We start from the raw sequence: 19019 nt of genomic DNA, 5'->3' as shown, positions 1-19019 counted from the left end.
AAACCTCTGGTCCCAGGGACTGACCCAGATTGGATACGGCAATGTTATCCTGTATATTCGCCTTCATTCGTGGAAAAACAACAGAGTCTGAGCTAATAATTGAGTATGTCACCCACACTCTAGACTCCACTTTCATGAGTCTCAGGATGGCATTAGATACCCATTTGGGGACTTGAAGGGCCGTTCTTAGAAATTTAGATTGAACAGGTTCTATTGATGCAAAATTAGGAGCACCATCAAGTTGGTTGTGTTATTGGCTTAGCTTCAAATAGTTTGAATGTGGCAGGAGTACAGTAGCCACCTCTTGAGTAGTTTGAGGATAACATTTTCAGCAGTATACTCTCCATGGAGTTCCCTGTGGTTGGCAGAATGAAGGACTATTTCCAGGTACTTGCAACAGGAGACCTGCTCAACCTTATCTATCCTCCAGGAGTGGTTCTTGGGCTTTTTGGTAAAGGTCATGATTTTGGCCTTTTGATATTTAAGTATCAGCTGGCCTCCTTGAATTACTACGTTAGCGCTCTCAATGATCTTTAAAGGCCAATAGATGTTTTTGAAAGTATTGCTGTATTGTCTGTATAGAGTAAAACAGATGTGTATGTCTTCCAGCAACTTCTGAGTGTTGGTTAGGGTATGTGTGAAAGTTCATGTTGAGAAGATGGCCCACCATGAAGTTAATACAGAAACTGAATAACACTGGGGTCAGTATAAAGCCTTGCTTTATGCCTTACACAGTTCCAATGGCACTGGTGAGATGGTCCCAGGATTTCCATCTTACGTTGAGTGAAGCCCCTTCCTGTAGCACACCTATTAGAAGAAGTAGATGTTGATCAATCAAGGAGGCTTCTAGTTTTTCCCACAATTTAGCTTGGGATATAATAGAATCAAAAGTTGTTTTGAAGTCTATGAAAGCAGCATATAGAGAAGCTGTATTGAGGAAGAAGTATTTTTTAATCGGATGATGGAATACTAGGCCAATCTACCATTGATCAATAGTAGATTGACCTTCCCTAAAGCCAGATTGCTTCTCTGTTCCAGCCAGTATTGTGGTGTCTTGCATAAAGTTTGCTGATTATTTTGAGGAGGCTAATTAGTCTATAATTGACAGGCTCATACTTTACATTGTAAAGGAAGAAATCCATTTCCCTAGAAATAACATTTTCCAGAGATGATGAAGATAGAGATAAAGCAAGGTCTTCACAATTCTTCAGAAGCCTGAGAAAGTTTAAAGGGAAGTTAGCAGTCTTCCATACAATTTTACTGAAGTGATAATTCAGCAACAGAGGTCAGTTTTAGAATTTAGAACTGGATTTAGAACCAGATCAGATCCAATAAGTTAATAGTTAGGATTTCTAGTCAAAAACAACCTTTCGTAAATTCTTCTCTTTGAATTTTCTCAACAGTTATCTGATTCAGGGGTAAAGAAAAAGCGGATGTGTATATATCTTTATGCCTGCTGAAATTTTCTCCCCAGGAGTTTAGATACCTCCAAATTCTTTTCAAAGGCACTGTGTCATTGCAGTGAAAATCCATTTTAAAGATGAGTGTGTGGCATGTGAACATAAATAGGGCAAGACTGATAATACACAGATCATTCCTGTCCATAAAAATGATGAAGCTGGTATACTAATATATGTTGGGAGGGAAAGTATTTCCAGCCACCATTGCCATCTGGTTCAGTCTAGCCAAGAGCAGAAGTATAACACAAGTAGTCCTTGATTTACAACAGTTCACTTAGTAATGGTTCAAAGCTGCCACAGCACTGAAAAAAATAACTTATGACTCTTTTTCACATGTATGACCATTGCAGCATCCCCAGGGTCACCCAATTTACATTTAGATGCTTGCAACTGGCTCACATTTATAATGGTTGCTGTGTCCCAGGGCCATTTGTGACCTTCTGACAAGCAAAGTCAGTGCGGAACTTGGATTCGCTTCACAAATTAGCACTTGTTACTAATTTAACAACTGCAGTCGTTCACTTAACAAATGTGGCAAGAAAAGTTGTCAAATGAGGCAAAACTTACTTAACAAGTTTATCATATATAGCAAGATAAATTTTGGGCTTAATTGTGGTCATAAGTTGAGGACTACCTGTATAGTTCTTTTTTAGAGTTATGGACCAGAATTCTGTAGGTTAATAAAATAAATGAATTCGGTTTCAAATGAAATAAAATATAAACAAACAATCGTAACTACATTTTCAAGGAAATTAAAACGATGGCAGGTTTTACATATGGTCTTACACTGTTTTGCTCCATTCAAGGAAACCAAATTATATTAATCTGACAGGAGCTGAACAGCTACACATAAAGGCTGTTCAATTAAATTTTAAAAAGCAGGCATAGCATACCAAAGCAGTTTCAAGTCACTGACTTCTATCTAAAGTGGGAATAACACATTGTCCATATACTCAAGCAACATTCTGCCGCCTCTTCCCAGGAGGAGCAATCTTCTTAATGGATGACTCATATTTGTATATTTCTAAATGCCTCATTAACCCCATGACTACAGTAGAGGAAGAGAGACAAAATAATATATCATTCCTCACCTTTCCAATATGGAAATGTCAATATTTAGAAGTGGGAGTAAGCTTGGGTACAAAAACCAAAAAGCTTATAAGAGTAAGGCTACCATAATGCCTCTTTGTGATCATCTTCAGCTCAAGACCCAATAAATAACAATAACAGCTCCAAAAACATTACAGGTAATCCTCAATTTGCAACCATTCGTTTAGTGACTGTTTGAACTTACAACCCTTTTTACACTTACAGCCATTTTTCACACTTACAACCATGGTGGCATCCCCACGGTCAGGTGTTCAAATTTCGGATGCTTGGCAACTGATTCATATTTATGACGGTTGCAGTGTCCTCGGGTCACGAGATCACCTTTTGAGTCTTTCTGACAAGCAAAGTCAATGGGCGAAGCCAGATTCGCTTAACAGCAGTGTTACTAACCTAACAACTGCAGTGTTTCACTTAACAACTGTGGCAAGAAAGGTCATAAAATGGGACAAAACTTACTCAACGACTGTCTTGCTTAGAAACACAAATTTTGGGTTCAATCGCGATCATAAGGGGAGGACTACCTCTAAAGAGATCCTTGCACTAGACGAAAAGCTTAGTTCAACGAGCCACATAGTTTTTCATAAAGCATTAGCGGTAAGCAAGAGCAAAGGCTCTGGACTTCCCATAATCCAAGTTCAAGGCTGCTACTATAACTGAATTTTCCTCTCACAAAATTTCCACTAGTTTAGTATGGTGGTCAGAAGTGGAGGGAAACAACAAAAACATTGCATCCAGTGTGGACCAAACCCTGACAATCTTTGTAAGGGAGCCAGGGCATTGTGGTATTGGAAAGGAATGTAGTATTATCTATGCCAAGTCTTGTGGATATCATAAATGCTAGTGTCTCCAGATAAAGGTCAACAGCACTGTTCAGGTTCACTAACTGATTTACAGAACCGAAACTCCTGGAACAAAAGGACAGCCATTCATCAAAGCAAAGACTGCAGGACTCCTTTGTGCCAAGGAGCACATTCAGTCTTGTATGGAATGTCAAACAGTGGGCAGGGCCCAAAGAGAAAGAGGCATGGATGGGCACAACTATCCCCCAGTGCTAATTTTGTAGCTGATTAATCACTCGTTTATTCAAATGACACCAAAATTTTATCCTGTCCCATTCTACATCACAATAAAACCCTAATTCAATTTCCCCAGCAGTGAAACTGGGCTAGGTAGATTATGATAAACCAACTAAAGACAAAGAAAAACGAAAGAAAAAAAAAAATTATAGGATCAAAATACTCTAATTTCATCCCTTTCATTAGCATTAGAGTGCAATGACCAAACCAAATGGGCAGAATAATTACATGATGATGTAGCTTCCTGGACTTTATTTTTCACCAATTTTACCAAGAAAATGAAGAGCGGGGGCTGTATTTGTAGGAAAAGATACGTTTAGCCCCAAAGTTGCTAAAGCTTGACCTATAGCTTAAAACCTTTTCTGGTCACATAGTATTTCCTACATTACTCAGCTATAGGCAGCTTCCATTATACCAATGGAAAATTTACCCTATTGTTCATCATATAAGAATTTGGAAGTATCACAGCTTAAGCCAGTTTAATCAAAATCACACACATTTTATGATCCAGCATTCAAACAAATGAGTATTTCAAAACAGGAACTTCACCACTACGCTTGGCTGTATCATTTTCAAATTAAATTTTAGATTTATACTTTCTTATTACTATACAGTAAAGATCAATTAAGTCCCTCTTAAAAGACTCTTTTATATAAAAAAAACAAAGACAGCAAACTCTGAGCCCAGAGTTATTTGGCACAAGCAACTGAGTCAACATTTGGAACCTTGCTACTTTACCTACTGCTGAACAATCCTCAGAATTGTCTTAATGAGGTTGAAAGTACAGGGGATCCCAAAACTTTTGTGTTCAGAAATGTGAGCGGAGAATAAAATAAATATCATATTACTCCTGGATTTATTGTTTAAGAATATTTGCCTTTGTGCCTCACAGTTAGGTACTCTGTATCTTATTTCAGTAAGTTAAGGACTGTTGTTTCTACTCACCAAACCTTAAGGAGATCAAAGCCCATTATCCAGTGTGAGCCATAGAATTATGCTTTTTAAGACCTAATTAAGTTAGTGCCTCCCACTTGGAGGAGGAGCTGATGATAACTAGTGATAAAGCAGCGTGCACTAGGATTCTTGCTTATTATCAATAAATTAGGAACCAGAAACATTCTAGACTAGCACTTTGAGATTGAGTCAGCTGTGTTTATTTCTAATTCCCATGTCTTGAGGGGGAGGAAATCCTCTTTGAGAAAATTCCAGGCTGTTTTTGGCTTATTCAGAGGCAAAAAGAGTTTCTGTAATCAGTTATGGATGTGTTGAAGTGGAGACTAAACAATAATTTGCTGTGGATGCTTTTAATTTGTATTCCTACACTGACCAGTATAGGGAGTTGTTAGCCCCTTTTAACGATTCTATTCTCATCTGTAACAATGTCTCCCTTAGTTCATACAGGCTTTTTAGTCTTTTTCCAATTCAGGCTTTCTTCCCTTAGCTCTACCAAAATAAACACAGATCTGAACCACATGCAAAAAGAAAAAAAAAAGGAAAGTCCCCATCTGTTATTCAAAACAATTGGCAAAGCTGAAACTGTTTTCAGTGTTGCACCTGAATGAAAATGAGCTCAGTCAAGTTTACTGATTGCAGGCTATTAGCCACAATTTAACAGAAAAAGTCTGTACTCTTCATATCTCCATATTCCAAAGTCCTTAGCTTGTCTGCAAACTGAATTAAGGACTTCACTTAGTCATTTTATCTTTGGTCATTGCCATGCAATGTGGAACTTACTCATATTAGCATACCTCTACTGAAAGCAGTGGATTAATAGGAAAGCTCAGGAAAAAAAATCCAGCTCTGCAGGGGTGAGGAAGAGGGAAGAGAGTTCCAAGTTCCAAGGTTAATAGTAATATTTACAAAGCATTCTCAGATAGAATTTAAATATTCAGCTTGCCTTGGAAACTGAAGAAATGCCAGGAACCACACTAAACTCTTCCAACCATTTACCAGGGATTGTCATTCAGCTGCTTTCAAAGGAGAAAGCAGAATAAAAGACAAGATTTTATAGGGATAATATCATGAACCCTGACTGAACTGTCAGCTAGAACTAGTCCTTTTTTTAAAATAAACTTTATTAAAGATTTAAATATATATATACAATATATAATGCAACACATTTTGTTGAAAATGAAACCAATAAACACGAAACATATATGTTTCTAATCACTTAGACGTGTGAACTAGTCCTTCTATCAGTCCGTTTCACCTGTTTCCAGCTCCAGAGGTTGTGATACACTAATTTTTAACTTCTCCAGTCCTCTTATTTGCCAGATAATGATACCTGTCCTGCCCTACTATATTGTAAGGTTGCTTGTTGTGTGTGTGGGGGGGGGGGGGTGGATATATAAATTAAGCTTTGAGAGCATTGCTGATTTTCAAGAACAAATAAGAAAGACGGGGGGTTGACATGATAGCAGTATTCCAATATCACAGAGGCTGCCACAAAGAAGAAGTAGTCAGTCAACCTATTCCCCAAAGCATCTGAAGGCAGAACAAGAAGCAATGGAGGGAAACTAATCAAGTAGAGAAGCAACTAGAACTAAAGAGACATTTCTTGACAGAATAATTAATCAGCTTGATTTCAGAGGTTGCCGGTGTTCCATTACTGGAGATTTTAAAGAAGAGATTGGAAAAAAATGTTTGTCTGGCATCTTCTGATCAGGGAGTGGGACTAAAAGACCCCAAATTCCTTTCAGTTCTGTTATTCTGTACAATAGTGGGTGAGGACGTTAGAGTGGAGTGAGGGACCCTGCCTGAAACCCGACCTCTGGCCCTCAGTTTCTGCCAGTATTACAGTATCTAAGCAAACATTCATCCAAAGAAGGTAAACACTGCACACATATTGTATACTGTGCAGAAATGGCAGGTAGCAAGGGTTACAATTAATGCCTGACGGTTGTGAAAATGCCAGCAGGTACGATACTAAATCTCTCTTACTCGTGCATAAAATCCAGTTTGGGTTATCCCAACGAGGCTAAGATGAAAGTGAGGGAACCAAAACTCCACAAGCATAGGCTGTACGAAGTCTCTGAAACCATGTTTCCAGAAGTAAACCAATGCAGAAAACACATTTTAGACAAGTATTAAAAAAAAAAAATTCAGAAAGTTCTTAACTGAAATTCAAACTCTGAGGGTTTATTACCTCCTTTGTGACACACAATAATGTTTCAAAGGCAAAGCGGAAACAACTACTTTGGTACTAAGAGCATCACACAAGGATTTGGTTTCCAAGAGGTCTATAAATATGTAAATACACATTTGATTTTCTGCTTAGAAAATGGTAAAAATGTGTTAAAAGACAGACTTCCACATACTACTTATTCAATATTTGCCAGCCTACCTACCACTGTACTGTACTTTCGAATTTACTGAACAAATAATATGCTACTTTTAAACTGGTGGTTTTTTTTTCACAGACAAGTTACAGATAAACTGTGCTTATATATCCATGAGCCACAATAAATGGTTATGTTTTCAGGCAGACCCCCTCATTCATCCCTTTTATATTATCTTTTTGCATAAATTGTTAAGTTTCCATTTCAAACGGATGAGCCTGTAACCTAAGCCATTTGAGTTTCATCTTTCCTACAGATAAAATTACTCTTTTTAAATGCTGCACTGATCAAATCAGCATCGTTTTTTTCAGAGAGATGTACAACGACATATATTTACAAGCACACAACTATGTTACAGTTTGAACCCTGGCACTAAACATCTAAAAACAATATATTTTTGCCTCAGTTTTCTTAGAAGTACACTACCAACACTTTAAGTTTAAATTAGATAGCAAGCATGTTTAAGATTCCCCCATCTGAAAATAAAATAAAAAAACCCTACATAGCCCTGAATCAACAGTCCTTTTTCTTAAGAAATGCATTTCTTTCTGACATACCTTACGAATGGAGAGGAGAACTCCCTCTTCGGCACGACTTTTCAACAGCTTCACTCACATTTCAGTAGTTCCAAGACATGTCACAGCCAGCAAGAGCTCAGAGAATGAAAAATAAAACAATTTCCCCCCTTTCCGTCTTTCTTCCTTGCGGCATGGGAAAGCTTTACACGTTATAGATTTGAAAGCGCACTCATCTCCCTCCCTCTCCTCCTCACTATGAGAAATAATCTCCTCCCTGCTATTAGAAGCATGTTACCATTATCTGTTTAAAGCACATGTCACCACACATATGCAAAAGCTGTGTGAAAGCTATACTTATTTATACAGGAAGCGCGAGCCACAGCACTTCCTAGTTCCCAAGTCCCATTTCAACTGCAGGTGATTATTTTTAACCCTCCCAAAGGCTGGCTGATGTCTAACTTTTTTTTTTTAATTAAGGAAAATTCTTCCTGAATTCTAACTGGGTAGTCCAGGAAAGCTATCAAAACATTTTACTCATAATTAAAGAGCTGGATCACAATTGATTTGGAACACACACACATGCACACACACACATACACACAAAGGCAAAAGAATCAAAAGCTTTTGATTAGAGCTGCTGCTTTTTATTTGCTCCAGGCTTCTTGGTCTTTAACTGCTGTGAGAGAAGCAGAAACACAACAAAGGCTATCTATCCTAAGAGCTGCATCCAGCGCATTTCTTTATGTTATACACATCTATTAATGGTACAGCCAGTGTGTTTAGAGATGGGTTGTGCTGCTCAGAATTCGTTGTCCTACGCAGCACCTCAAAGTTTAGGCACTGTAGAGAAACTACACTGAATGTAACACACAAAAAGCAACATTACATTGATGTAGCGCAGGGGTGTCAAACTCGCATCACTTATGCTATCGTCATGTGATGCATGATGATTTTCCCCCCTTCGCTAAAACCGGGGTGGGCGTGGGCAGCACGTGACACATCTGGCCCGCAGGCCACCAGTTTGACACCCCTGATGTAGTGGTTAAGATGCTAACTAGAAACTGGGAGACTGAGTTCAAGTTCTCCCTTAGGCATGAAATCTGGCTGTGTGACTTTGGGCAAGGTACTTTCTCTCAATGCAACCCACCTTACAGGGCTGTTATTGCTGGGAAAGTAGGGACCAGGTGCATTATGTTATGTCTCCTTGAGTTCTACAAATTAAAGGTGGGATAGACATATAATAGATAAGATAGATAGATAGATAGATAGATAGATAGATAGATAGATAGATAGATAGATAGATAGACAGACAGACAGACAGACATTATCAGTGTAAAAATGTATAAATAATGCTGCCATATCCTGAAATATTGAACCATACCTATGAGGCTTTCCTATTGCTAAACTGAAATGCTATCTTTCCTCCCCTTACTGAATCCACATGAAATTTGCCTTGCCTTGGAAGTCTGAAATAGCGTCAAAAGCTACCCTAAACTTTTCCAGCAGTTTATCAGTGATTGTTGTTCAATTGGTTTTAGAGCGGGAAAAGCATATGCTTAAAGAGAAATATGAGCATAGATGATTTTGCACTAAAATGTTCATGTTGTTCTAAGTCACTTATAATTGGATTTCTGCAATAAGCCATTAAAAAAACTGATTTTTTTTCATGATTATGAGTCTGATATGCCTTATTATGAAAACAATCCATTTGCCAAGACTGAGTATCTTTCAGTGTAACATGACTACCTACAACTGCTGCACATCAGACTTTAGTACATAGTAGTATCATTTCTGGCAGGCAAACTCCAAAGCATCTATGTATATAAATATGGACCATGCGAATCTGCAAAATGTTATATAATCTATTATTGGTATGTAAACAGCCCAACCTTAATTTCATGCAGCCTAATTCTATTATTGTTTCTTAATAATAGGCTAACGTGTTCATTGGACATTCTTCCTGAATACACATGAAGTAGTATTGTAGTGTAATTGTTATTTAAGCACAGGTTACAACAAAGCTTCCATGCCATGTTAACTAGGTTTGAGCTACCTCTATAGAATCTAGCAAAATGTGTTAAGAACTGTTACACTGAATTTGTAGGTGAGATTGGTTTTTCTCCTGAATTTTCTCCTGAATTTCCAAGTAGAGAGAGAACTTTAACCAGCTACAATAACAACATTGTAGCTTCTCTGTAGAGTCAGTTGAATGCATGGGAAGAAGGCAGCAGATTGCTTATTCCCTTTCATGAGTTCAAGCTGACCATAGAAATGGTGCATAGAAACACAGAATATCTTTGGGTATAAAGGCCCTAGGTGACACCCCTCATCCTTCCTGAAGGTACATCTTTTTTTCCCCTTTCACCTGGAAAAGTGAGGGATTGGCAAAGTCAGAATCATGGAGCCACTTTTTCAAGGAACTGTCAGAAAGTTGAAATGTCCAAGAAACTTCATTCTTCTCACCACTGCAGCTGGGAAAGATCAGGCAGAAGCAAAATCAACTGAGCCCCACTGCTTCAAGAAACATAGTGTGTCTTAAAAATGACAACTCCCAGGAAGATGGAGGCTTTCCAGCCTTGGAATGGAGAGATTCTTCATTTCATGTCAATTAACTGGACAATATATGTAATTTTAGAACAATATTTTACACATTCCCTCATTTCGGTAATCTGATGTACTGAAAATGGTATTGGACAGATATTTTCTTAAGTAAGAATAGGTTTTCTGTTTACATGACACATGTCCTCTTATTCATAATTTCATCAGTTTACAGATCTGCTGTTCAAAACCATCAGCCTCAAAGAGATCAGAAGATGACAAGTCATTGCAAAATAAGCAATGTTGAATTGATTCCTAGGTGAGATGGTTCCAACTTGCCTCTTCCTAAACAAGCCATTGCCGGATCCAACAGTGTTAAATATTTTTTAATCAAGCTTCCCTCTCTGGAAAAGGCTGTTGAGAAGGTAGTCAGTCTGCCAGTTAAGAGGACCCTAGAGACAGATGCGGTGGCTCAGTGTCTAAGAGCTTGTCAATCAGAAAGGTCGGCAGTTTGGCAGTTCGAATCCCTAGCACCGTGTAACGGAGTGAGCTCCTGCTACTTGTCCCAGCTTCTGCCAACCTAGCAGTTTGAAAGCATGTAAAAAATAAAAGTAGAAAAATAGGGATCACTTTGGTGGAAAGGTAACTGCGTCGGTCCCTACGGCATTTAGTCATGCTGTCCACATGACCATGGAGATGCCTTCGGACAGCACTGGCTTTGTAACAGAGATGAGCACCACCCCCTAGAGCTAGAAACGACTAGCACGTATGTGCAAGGGGAACCTTTACCTTTACCTAGAGAACGATGATACATTTCAATCCTAAGCACAGTGCTAAATTGGTATTGATCACACTTAGTGACAACCTAGGGCAAGGCCAGGATGGGAGTTGTGCATCCATTCTGGCCCTCCTTAATTTCTCAACAGCTTGATCTACCATCAATCAGAAATTAAGCTTAACAGGAAATCAAACAAGCTTTAGCTTTGAGAAGAGAATGGAGTACATCAGGGTTCCCCGACTCTCAGACCATGGACTGGTACTGGGATGTGGCATGCCAGAAACCAGGCCACACAAATAAGTGAAGCCCCATCTGCAGGATACAGGCAGCATGCAAAACCATGCCCCCTCCAGTCTATGGAAAAATCACACTCCACAGAACCAGTCCCTGGTGTCCAAAAAGTTGGGGGCTTCTGGAGTACGTTACTCATTATTCAAAGAGCTGAACAGAAGTCACACAGAAGATCTATATCTGCCTTTTTATTTTCAATAGAAATTCTCTCATTTCCAGAGTACAGGACATGGAATAATAAATTTCAATTATAGGAAGGCAGATTCCTATAGTTTAGTTATCCAGAATGAGATAGACTTCCCTTTCCTGGATATGCTTAAGCAGAGGCTATATCTGTTGTGACAGTTTTTAATTTGGATTCTTGCTCCAAGCAATGAAGCGGACCACTGGCTGAGGAACTCTGAGAGTTGATGTCCACAAGTCTTAAAGTTGCTAAGTTTGGAGGCTCCTGGAATGGATTCATTGGACATTTCCACCTGTATGATTTGATAAGCCCATAACACATACACACACATTTTAAAACACATTGAAAATTCAGTACACAGAGGGGTTTTAAAGACCCTTGTTCTACTACTGGGTATTATAGTACCAAATGCACGTCTTTCTAATTTAGAGCAGGATCAAAGGGTAATCAAATTAATCCCTTTGGAATATGGAATTTCACACCCACTATTTGACTATTGTTATCCCAAATTGCACAAAACTGGAACGGTGGGTAGAATTCTATTTTCACTAGCACTAAAATAATGCCAGTCTTCCCCTTGGTTTGAGATGCTATCGCTTTATTTCGATTCAAGTTGCTTTCTTTGTCAATTTTCTGCTCACTTTTGAAACAATTACAACATTGCAGTAAATATCATTCCTCATCTGGCCTTGACATCAGCAATAGATTACAGTAAAAAAAAAATCCATTGTACTGTACTGAAAAAAAGGAAATCATTGCTTAGAAAAACAGGGTGATGAATCTTCCTAGAACCCTAAACTTCCCGTTTTCCACATCATTAGCAATATACCTGATAAAAGGACCTTCACCTGCTTCTCTGATCGATGATAGGGATCTTATGCTGAGTAGCGCGAGCTATAGAAGCAGCAATATGCTTGCACTGTCATAATATAAAGTACTGTAATATTTGCACAAATTTAAAATATAAAGAATAAATAGTGAAATAAAATTAAATTAACAGCTGCGTAAGGTCCTCAACTGGGTTATTTATTTATTTGATTTGTTTTGATTTGATTTGTTAATCACTTACAAGATAATAGGTATAAGTATAAACATGAGTAAGAATACAGGAAATAGGTACGAATAAATGGGGACAATAGGACAGGGACGGGAGGCACAATGGTGCACTTATGCACGCCCCTTACAGACTTCTTAGGAATGGGGTGAGGTCAATCGTGGATAGTTTGAGGTTAAAGGAGTGGGGGTTTGAGGATGTAATAACAGAGTCAGGTAGTGCATTCCAGGCATTGACCACTCTGTTGCTGAAGTCATACTTTCTGCAATCAAGTTCGGAGCGGTTAACATTGAGTTTGTATCTGTTGTGTGCTCTTGTATTGTTGCGATTGAAGTTGAAGTAGTCATTGATGGTAGGACATTGTAGCAGATAATTTTGTGTACTATGCTTAAATCCAACCGTAGGTGGCATAGTTCAAGATTGTCCAAGCCCAAAATTTCAAGCCTGGTGATATATTCTGTTGCAAGCAAAGGAGTGTAGTACTCTTCTCGTGAAATACTTCTGGACTCGCTCAGTTGTATTAATGTTCAATATACAGTGCAGATTCCAGACAGATGAGCTGTATTCGAGTATTGGTCTAGCAAAGGTTTTGTATGCCTAGTTAGCAATTCAATATTTCCAGAGGAGAAGCTTCGTAAGATTAGATTTACAACTCTTACTACCTTTTTGGCAAAGCTGTTACAGTGAGCTCTAGTGGTTAGATCATTAGATATGAGTACTCCGAGGTCCTTGACAGAGTGAGGATCATCAGTGAGGTCATATCCACCTAGCTTATATTTGGTGTACTGACTTTTTTTACCAATGTGTAGGACAGAGCATTTGTTGGTCAAGACAACATCCCTTGATTAAAAGAGCCTTATCCTCTTTTACAGCTAAAATTAAATTGTAAAAACAATTAGTAGACAGATATGTTTATGGTTCTAAGTGTAACTTTTGGACAAAATAGGACAACTCACCCCAGCTGTCTTGCTACAACCAACTCGCCACAGAACAACTCACCACAGGACAATTCAATGTGAGATTACTCAAGATAGAGACAAGTAGAATTGCAGCTTACCCCAGCTTTGAGGACTTCTAACCTGAGAAGGTTCAAGCCTAAAGCAAGACAAGGTCTCTGCAATTCACTTGTCCCTCTCTTGAGTTATCCTCTTGAATTGACCCACAGCAAGTTGGCTGAGGCGAGTTGTCCTAGACCCACTTTTGAATGGTTTGACTTTAATGTATTATGTAAAGGCTTTGTAAGCAGTGGTTTATGGCTTAGAGTGATACATGAAGTCATCCAGCTATGCCTTAGTCAACAAGAAAAGGTGTGGCTTATCACAATGGGAACAAAGGCTGCAATCTGAATAGCTCATCACCTATGAGGACACAATCCATCCACAGAATGCATGTTGATTATCATGTTCTGAACAATTTGTACCTGCCTATTTCCTACAAGGATGCAGGCTGTGCAAATTGCAGAATGTACCCATTCCTAATGATGGAATGTTACAATCCACAGTTTTTACAACCTGAACTTGATGGTCTACATGAGAGAAAGACAGTGAGCAAACCTTTTAATTCTTTCAACCCACGCAGCTCTTATTTATTCATTTACTTATAATTTATTCATCTCCCATCTCACTGTTGCACAACTCTGGGCAACTTACAATCTGATAAAACTATAGTATAATCATTTAAAAAGTAAAGGTGAAGAGTTCCCATTTCCAGTTATGTCAACTTTAGAGGGCAGTACTCATCTCTGTTTCTTAGCTGAGGGAGCCAGCATCGTCCAAACACATTTCTCTGATCATGTGGCCAGCATGATTATACGTCGAAGTGCAAGTGTTGCCTTCCCACCAAAGTGGTACCTATTAATTTACTTGCATTTGCATGCTTTCAAACCAGTAGGTGGGCAGGAGCCAGGGCAAATAATGGAAGCTAAACTCATTGTGCAATGCTCAGGTCTCGGGCTATCCGCTTTTCAGCAGATAAGCTCAGCATCTTTAAACCGCTGAGCCACCACACCCTCTCTTATACAAACTAACACAGTAAAGCAACAAAACAAAATATCAAAATTAATAAGAAATACCCAAGATAGCTGGGAGGAGGATAATAGAGTGGAGGTGAGATCTTCTAGTTAATCCAGGAACCAGGATGACACTCCCCTACCTGGGCCACAAGCCAATTAGCAGACTCAGGTTTTAAGACCTTTCCTATGGCAGGCCAAGAAGATCTCACCTGAAGGATAGGATGTTCCAGAGGGTAGGTGCTATGGCAGGAAAGGCTTTTCTTGAACATTGCCAGCTGAAATTGCTTAGCTGATTGGGGTTCTCAGCATGCCCCTTCTGCCGGTGCAAGTGGAACGGGCCAATCCCATTAGGGTGAGACAGTTCTTCGGGTAACTTGGACCCATGCCATAAAATAATAACTAACACTTGAATTGGAGGTTATTTTATAGAATTCTATTTATAGAATTTATACACTTGTATTTGATCACACTAAAGCAAGAGACATCACACTAAAGCAAGAGACATATATTTTCCTGCTTTTTGAATGTATTATTTTCATTGAATAAAATATATAGTAGGAACAGTTTACAGTTTAGCTACAGAGTGTCTGAAACTAAACAGGCTACTTTTGCTGTGCAAATAAAGCCAAGGAGATGCAGATATTATTCTCTTAGGAAAGTCTGAGTAAATATTTTTGAAACCGAAACATGAAGAAATCCAGTAATCAGTGGTGGTTACTGAATTGTCTCTACCAAGCACGAGTCACAACAAGGAGCATAAAATGAGAATGCTTGCAGTTACCTTGGAAATAACATACAAAACTGTAGTCAACAACAAATGGTACATGCACCAAGCAATGGCTTTGTGCACTTTTGATAACCGTCACCAAAACACAGCTAAGGCAATTAGTAAATCATAATTCATGGCTTAAGTGCAGGGGCAGGCAATTTTGGGTAGTGTAAGAGCCACACCATATTTTTGTGGTATGTTAAAGACAAGAGCAGCTGTAGTAGAGTTGAACATGAAGCGGAGCACTTTTTCCTCATTTTTATGCTTACAATGTATTTTTGCTATGTTGTTTTAGGTGCAGTAATAGCAAATTTCTTTTAAAATGTCACTTTTCTATTAACAGCGGGTGCTGCGATTTTCCGTGTTACAATCCTCACTTCTTGAAAGTGACATACGATGTTTACATTTCTGGTGAAGAACGAACAGACGCATAGCCCTCCTTCTTTCACGAACTGAGGATACCTCACAATGCACTTCCTCCTCGTTTTTCCCACCACCACAATCTTGTGTAGCAGACTGCATGTAGCACTGGGATTTCCCCAGTGCCAACTGTAAACTGCTACTTGCTACCGTGTTATTAGTAAAGCTGATGCAATTGAATAAGTTTACTTGAAGGAAGGGGGGGGAACTACTCAGACAGGTTTTACAAAATAGCCTGCCAGAAAAGAACAAGATTGAACACATTCCTACCTATGCCAAAACAAATATTTGAAAATGAGCACAGGTGAAATTGCCTTTGAAGTCGCACCTTCCTTTTTCCTATCTCAAGAACAAATGTGATATTCCAGAAAAAAAGGGGTTTTCTTTTTTAAAGCAGGAAAGTAGAAAAGACTGTAATCTAAATCACACATTTTGACATATGTAAAATGTTGATTTAAACTTGTTTTCATTCTCTCTTGGACTACTTCACATAATGTTATGTTTTGTTTCGTTTTGATTCAGTTGAATGTTCCCACCCAATTTTGTTGATTCAATAAATAATTGTAGCTTTGGCACAATAGATTAATCAGACCAAACTTCCTTATATTAGTACCAGCAGGATCTTCAACTTATTGGAGCAGGGGGAGGGGAAGGAAGAACCACGGAAATAAAATAAAGTATCACAGAAATAGAAAAATAATCATTCTGATCTTGATGATACCCTGAGGTATCTCTACAAAACTGGCCTGCTAATCAGATGTTTCTTTTTTGGTAATTTTATTAAAGATTATAATTTACAACAGTAAAAACTAATGCAAACTGAAAAAAGAAAGAGTTGAAGATACGGAAAAGAAAGAAAACAAGGGGAAAGTAGTAAAATAGAAAAGAAAATAAGAATATCATAATGAGAAAGAAAAGAAATATGCTGTATAAAAGACTTTCCAACTTCATTACAAATATAAATAATTTTAGTAACTTATTGCCTTCTCTTTAAATCTAAGAAGTGATTTCTTCCATATTTCATCTCTAATCAATAAACAAATCCATAAAACATCATTTCAGTCCTAATGTCAGCAAAAGTCCATAAAGGGTTACCAGAAATAACAACATATCTCTTTTAACTTTGATCAAATAAACCAACTTTGGATTTCTTTCTTTTACTACTAACAATCTTAATATTTTTTTCATTTTTATTTCTTCTAAAATATTAACAGAAAAATGAATAAACAAAAACATAATTATAATGCAGATACATGCATTCTCAAAAATAGGAGAATATATAAAACCTGTTTTTAAAAGGGAAGAAAGAAAGAAAATACACTGTTGTAACATTTACAGTGTTATACGAGGTTCTTTGAAACATTAGCAAGCCTCCTTTGTAAATGCAATATAGGAAAATTTGTCCAGGTGACCCTCTTGATTTATTTTTTGCATGTCTCTTTTAATTTAATAATTAAGTATATCGGTTTCATTTATATATCCAGCGTAACACTTTTCCCATGTCACATCTATAGCCTGTTATTTGCAAATCTTTCAACTCAGTCTTAATCTTTCAGGTAGAACATGTTCTTCTTTCAAAACAACTTTTAGACATAGTGTCTCCACCATCTAGAGCACAAGTGGGTGATTTCCCATACTCTCCTTATCCAAAGAACTTCCAAATGCTGCTTATAAAAGAAATGTTTCCGAATTATTATTGTGGTGATCGTTAACTCCATGGTTATTTTATCTACTCAAAGAGTGCTAGTGACTGGTGGAATTTGGATAATACTCTGAAACATACAGTACCAAAACAATTAGATCAAACTATTCTTTGGGAAATAAACTTCTTTCAGGAATAATTATTCTAGGCTGAGTGCAACCCACACATTTGGGAAGTACCAGTTTAGAGAAGTCTGCATTAATCCTTGCACAGATGTAATGTTTCTAAAGCTTTCTTTAAACCTCTGCAGGTAGTCTTTGTTTAGCAATCACAGTTGGGAGTGGCAACTCAATTGTTAAGTCAAGCTAAGTGAAAATGTGACTGTACTTATGATCTTATTTCAGCTTTCCTTTACAAATCTATGAGGGTAGTATATGTGAAGATTAAAGTTACTTTTTCATCAGTTTTGTAACTGCAAGTAGTCTCTAAAAAAGGACTATCTGTACTTTAGTGGATATCCATATTTATTGCTGTTGATCCACTAGTAAACATTCAACTTGATGAAAAATATAAAGATCATTCCATTCCCCACTATCCTGTCAGAGCTGAAGAAGCTTCTTGAATGAGAAGCGAAACATCTTCAAAAAAAAAAAACATCTTTGGGATAAAGATATAAATGCTACTATCTTTTCTATTTTTACCAGACATTGGAGAATATCTTCTATAGATATTGCCAAACAGTAAGGATAATTTCCTTTTCAGCATTGTTCTGCTGTTAGGCCCACAATGCTGTTGGCATTCTTCAACTTCTCTATTTAGAGTATCAATGTGTTTGAAAAACAGTTTCAGGTCCACCATCTTTGACTTGGCATCTTGCTGGTATCCTACCATCAAAGCATCGGGAAACGGAGGGGGAACAAACGGGCAATAAATCTATATGTGCCAGTGGTGGGATTCAATTTTTTTTACTACTGGTTCTGTGGGTGTGGCTTGGTGAGCGTGGTAGGGGAAGGCTACTGTAAAATCTCCAGTCAGAGGTGGTATTTGCCGGTTCTCCAAACTACTCAAAATTTCCGCTACCGGTTCTCCAGAACTGGTCAGAACCTGCTGAATACCACCTCCGGTATGTGCCTATGGTGGGAATTAGAGAGGGGGAAAAGGTTGAAGAAGAGCAGAGCATTTTGGAATCCGGTCCATGCCTCAAACTGCCAAATGACAGAATCATCCTTTCTGAGGATGGAAATGCATCACACAAATATTTGGGAATCAAGCTGTACACTCAAAAATCACACGGAAGCTATAAATAATATATGTCTTCTTTCTCAAGTTTCTGTCTGTGAGATTATAAGATTAATGAATGCATGCTATTCCCTTGCGTCCGTTGTCTCAGTTAGAACATGAAAGATGGGGAGGGGGGGGAACTCTCAGTCGGATACAAAAATAATAGATCGTAATGCATTTGTAGGATCAGTTTATCTCTGCTTATTTTCTTATGAGCTCCCAAAGAGAGAGGAAAAGACCATAAGGTATTCACAAAGGAAAACAAAAAGTAATATATGATAAATTTGTTCATAGAGGATTCATTATTTAGCATGGAATCACAGCAGAATATAATTATAATCATCAGGGCCTCAGGGCCTAAACACATGCTAAGGATCATTGCCTCCACCAATAGGTACATTAGATTTCTGTCTATAGCAGAATCTCTACATGGAAGACAAATCTGATACAATAGAATGCCAGTTGTGTCACTAACACAATATGACCCACTGACTGTTCTCGTCCCCCAAATCATCATTCATAGATGGCCCAAATGAAGCAAACAAAATG

General features: G+C 38.1%; 1 protein-coding gene across 1 annotated transcript in view; it reads right to left on the bottom strand.

Moving 5' to 3' along the window:
* RNF144B (ring finger protein 144B) overlaps positions 1 to 7834 on the bottom strand; it is a 53877-nt gene extending 46043 nt beyond the window's left edge. Inside the window, exon 1 of the mRNA XM_026699529.2 lies at positions 7542 to 7834. The gene's annotated coding sequence lies outside the window, so the exon portion shown is untranslated. The remainder of the gene's footprint in view (positions 1 to 7541) is intronic.
* Between the last annotated feature and the right edge of the window lie 11185 nt (positions 7835 to 19019).

Source organism: Pseudonaja textilis, chromosome 3 (assembly GCF_049901715.1).
Source record: "Pseudonaja textilis isolate UNSWEBS1 chromosome 3, rPseTex1.2, whole genome shotgun sequence".
Classification (NCBI taxonomy): Eukaryota; Metazoa; Chordata; class Lepidosauria; order Squamata; family Elapidae; genus Pseudonaja; species Pseudonaja textilis.
This window is presented reverse-complemented; position numbering and strand designations above follow the sequence as displayed.